Below are 5,206 nucleotides of genomic sequence, written 5' to 3'. Positions count from 1 at the left end.
GCACACCTGTTACACAGGAAGAAGGGAAAACTAATTAGTAGAGTGGCTGATAAGTAAAAAAATGTGTGTGTGTAAAAGTGATTTTGATGGCTTTTTTACAATATACTTAATAAACACCCTTAATCACTAAATATGGAATATATATATAGCAAGGGAAGTCGAACCACAGAGGCAGGCAAGCAAAATTTTAATCCAAATTTTAATGAATTAATTCAAGGATGAATTAATTTTGCAATTAATAAACCTTAATTATACTTAATAATATTTTTAATTAATCAAAATGAAGTAAAAAACTTAATTTTGATTTTAAATATTTCGGTCAAAAAGCTCAAGATACAATAATTTCAATTATAAGATCAGATTAATTTGGATTATTAATTTCCAAATTATTATAAAATTGTAAGACACTTTTTATGAATTAAAATTGGGAAATTAATAATCAAGAAGGTGTTTTTGAAATTGGACTTCAAGATGGACGAATTTTTGGATGAAATTTTATATTTAGGTTTTTTATATATTGAATTAATTTTCCAAACAAAAAATTTGAAATCTAGTGAGAGAAAATAGACGAATTAACCTAGAGAGAGAAAGTGAAGATTTTGGGGAAAAATTGAAATCCGACCCTAAAATAAAAAATCTAAAATTGCAGAATTGTTCCAAATCTATTTAAAACTAAAGATTAACAACGAGATCTCAAATCAGACTCAAAATGCAATGCTAATTTCATTCAAAACAACTTCTAGGGCATGTACATTTCGCCCATGCCAAGGCGTTTTAGAATCTCTTAAGAGGAAGTCTAAAATACAAATGAGAAACTTAAAAATTTGACTGCAAAATCAAGAACTGTCGACTTCCAAAGCAACTCCTGTGTCCTTCCTAGCCAAATCCAACCGTAGGGAATGTAGTGGGGAAAAAGACAAACATGCCCTCAAAATTTCAGCCCAATCGGACGTCTAGATCTCAAGATATCAAGATTTTATTTGCGCTTAATCTCCATCGTTGGATCTTTTATCTCTCTTCAAAATATCTCAAAAATCAGCATTTTCTGATTGATCGGCATTATTTTTCTCATTTTCCGCCTTCTCGGATTGCATTCTGACAAGTGGTTGTCCGCATTTGCCGCCCGCAATCATTGGAGAATGATCACTATTTTTATATGGCTAGGATGATGCCACTTCGCCCCTTCGCTTTATTTTGCCTTAAAAAAAACAGAAAACGACAATTTAAGCCACAATTTTTGACTTATGCATCGTCGATTTCAGCGTGCATGTAATGCACGCGCCGAATCGACGCTGCATGTGCATGGAATTACGTGTCAGTTAGCGTGTACATTAAATGTACGCGCTAATGACTAAAAAATAATCATAAATGCATGAAAAAAAAATTACCTTTTCTTCTTTGTCGGCGCCATGTTGTAAAGGTCCCCAAGCTAATGATTGGCTCGTTATGGCATCGCTATTTGCGATGCCATAATGAGCCAATAATGCTCATTCCCTCTCTTTCTTAATGATTTTAATAATATTTATCCACTTATTCACCCAACTTTTGGGCGAAAGACGTGGATGCCCCTTGATATATATATAAATATGTTATAAAATGACAAATAAATAGAATATGTGTTATTTAAATACGAAAAAATCATTTCTTAGCTATATTGGTCAGAAAATTATACAAAAATATGGAAAAAATCCAAAAAAAATAGGAAAGCCCTTACCAACCTTTAACCAAGTATTTAAGGCCCTGTAAAAAATATTTCTTCAATGAAATGAGGTTAAATACCTGTAATAAATGATAAAAGTTAGAAATAATAGTAAAATCAAAGTATTAGTCATTTATCTTCATTTTTTATGATAACATGCAAATATGGTCATTAAAACACGTAAATATAATGTAAAATTCATCAATTAATCATGTTAATTTGCAAGTTATCAGTGGCGGCGCAGGGCGGCTGCGTTGTAACGTTGGGGGGGGGGGATGAGCTTTGGCTATGACTTGCTACAAGCAACAAAGATAGGCATCGACGGCGATAGCGGCAACTGTACTTCCTAAAGTGACATGTACTTTACGGCAGTGAACTGGCGGTGTTAAGTCATTCGGCGGACGTCTCCCTTGAAGCTACTCTAGGAGACTATAGCTGCGTGCATATGACCGCACAAAGGCGTAGTGGCACTGGGCGGCTGTAACGGGGTATGCATTGGACTTCAGCGATGACGATGTCAGGTGTCCCTATGATGACGATGACGGTTGTAAAGCTAGCTATCGACACAGAGGTAGGCATCGATGGCAACGGCGATGGATGTTCTTCCTCCGACAACATGTATTTCACGGCCGTGAACTAGTGGCGAGGGGCTGTCTGGTGATTTCTCCTTTCGAGGCTACTCTAGAGAATAGTAGGCATGGCTAGGCGGTTGACGCGGTGTCATAGCAGCACAGGTAGGTGTGGCGGCACATGTAGGTGTGGTGACGCAATTAGGCACTGCGATGCATGTAGTGTCAGCGACGCAGGTATGCGCTGTGGCACAAGCAGGCGTGGCGGTGCAACTATGCGTGGCGGCATAAGTTGGCACGACGATGGGCTTGGCAGTGGGTGTGGTGTCAAAGACAATGGTGAGCGCAGGTAGGCGCGGGTGGGTGTGGCGTTGGGCGCGACGGTAGGAACGGTGATGGGACATGGAGGCCGTTACGTTTGCGACGGTGCCTGCGGCTGCAACTGTGGCTACGGCCACAACCGGGTGTGGCTGCGCCTGTAATTGGCTGCGATTACGGCGGCGACTGGTTGCGGCCTACAGTTGTGGTCTTGGGTGACGCTGGCGCAACCACGGCTTGCAAATGTGGCTGCAGCCATGATCGACGACGATTGCGAGTCTCAACTGCCACAGCCATGGCTGGATGTAGCCGCAATTGGCTGAGGTTGCGATCGGCTACGACTGTGTCTTGCGGCCACGTCTCAAGTGGTAGTGGCGGGAGCGGGTGCTGTTGGCGGCTCAACAACGGCTTGCAGCAGTGTGAGAGGCTTGCGGGCGGCGACGATGGAGGCGCTGGCGATGTCGGCAATGATGCTTAGGCAGAAATAGTTCTCTTGACCTAATTTCCTTCTTAAGGGGCAATTCCATAATTATCTTGAACTCTAAAACTAGACTTAAAAAACACATAAAAACCAAAAAACCCAAGGGATTAAAATTTTGATTCTTTTTTCTTCTTCTCCTCTTACGATGGGCACCCCCCCTCCTGTTAGAGGAAAAATATGGGCCTTCCCCCTCATGACTAAGGGGAAGATGGCCCAAACAAGTGTCATAAAGGGACCTTATAAGAAAGCTCCACATACATGCCCATACATGGGTTTGCCTACGCACAAAAATATAGGACCATACTGGGGTCCAAACATGTGCAAAAAAAACAAAGAAATAAAGTCTTCTAGGCTAGATGTTCCTCCATCACACTGTACTATGATCTCATCATGATTCACTAGGTCATTGCATGGATTCATAGACTTCATTATAAACATCACACTGGAATAATAATGAACACAATATTTTTACTCAATGAACTTAAATAAATATGGTGGTGTGATTGGCTTGATGGCCACATAATATCCATCACTTTAGAACCCCTTATCCTTGCCCTTTGAAGATCGCAATCCAAAAATTAGAGAAATCTTTCGATCCTTAGAGCAACTTTCAAGTATTTTTTGAGTATTTTTTCAAGAGAACATTTGTTTCTAAATCAATACAAGTCCATAAAACTTAGAATCGTGCTTTTTAGTGCAAGGTGATTTAAGATTCAAAGGAAAGAAGGCTGGCCTCTGAAATTCACACACCCTCAACCTTGTGATAAGTTTGACATCTTTAACATAACGTTTATATTGATTTTGGGATTTTTTTCAATTTATGAGTAGTTTTAACATCCATAAAAATCCAAACAACTTAAAATCATATTTTTTGGTTGAGTTTTGAAAGAGTTATAGGGATTTGAACTTGAGTGCAAAGGAATCAAATGGTCAACTTAGAACGTGGAAAAATTGATCTCTAGAGATTTACCCAATTCAATTTTGAACATTTTGTGGGAGAGAACAATCGTGCAAAGTTGTGTTTAAAAAACCATTCCAGGTAGAATCATCTCATTTGGTGCAAGAATGAAAATCATGTTTGAGTTTTTCGCATCAAAGGTCAAACACAAATCAAGGAATTTCATCTAAAGTGAACATGAGCAAAGAATGACAACAAACAAGAAATTATTACTACAAGGAAGTCATAATTACATTTATGAACTTATATCTCTGAATTATGAAATTTGTGATGTAAAAATATTCATGTTGAAATAAATGAAATTAGGCCTTGTCATGAATATTAATTAAAGAGGCTTCAGACTAAGTGTTGTTGAGGAGAAGACATTGTTCAGAAATATATTATTCTTGATAGATCTTTGTGGTCAATCAGGGCCCATAAGAAGAAGGCTTTTAGGGAAAAAATAGAAGTAGGTCAAGCGACAACGTTCCATGAAGACTTTGGGGATTGAGGATGACAGTGCTTCATCAAATTATTCTTTTTTTGGGTATCCTTATTCAACCCTATTTCTTAATGATTTTTTTGGGGCATTCACACAAACACTGTTATCATACATCAAAACCTTGGGACAGATACCCCCAAACAGCATTAAGGATTTGCCGAAGCTGTCTAAAAAAAATAATTGAGTCACCCATTTCCTCAAGCTCATTTCCTACGTAGATAAAAATGATATATCTAAAGAACCTAATTCATCCTCCTCTTAGGTTATTCCTTAGCCACATAAGCTAAGAATAAAAGCCAGGTGCTTCAAATGATGTAATTAGCTTTAATTTACTGTTCATTATTGTCTTATATTAGCGTCATGTTTGAATCTGATGCATGTGACATGGGTTTATTGACCCCTGATTTCCCATAGAATGATGCCTATCGTCTCCATCAAAGATTGCTATTTTAAATACTTATGAATTTGTATGCTGGTAGTTCAATTGTGATCTGAAAGAAAGCCGGTTAAAACACAATAAAATACTATAACCAAAATATAACCCCATGCGGTCTTATCAATACACAAATGTATAACTCCCCAGGAATTTCAATTGCGCTTATATTCATCACTGTAGGAATTGGGTTCAAGCTTTCCCTAGCCCCTTTTCATCAATGGACTCCTGACGTATACGAAGGAGTGCGGTTCCAGTGGGGCGGTG

This window comes from Wolffia australiana, chromosome 5 (assembly GCF_029677425.1).
Source record: "Wolffia australiana isolate 7733 chromosome 5, ASM2967742v1".
In the NCBI taxonomy this organism is placed as follows: Eukaryota; Viridiplantae; Streptophyta; class Magnoliopsida; order Alismatales; family Araceae; genus Wolffia; species Wolffia australiana.
This window is presented reverse-complemented; position numbering follows the sequence as displayed.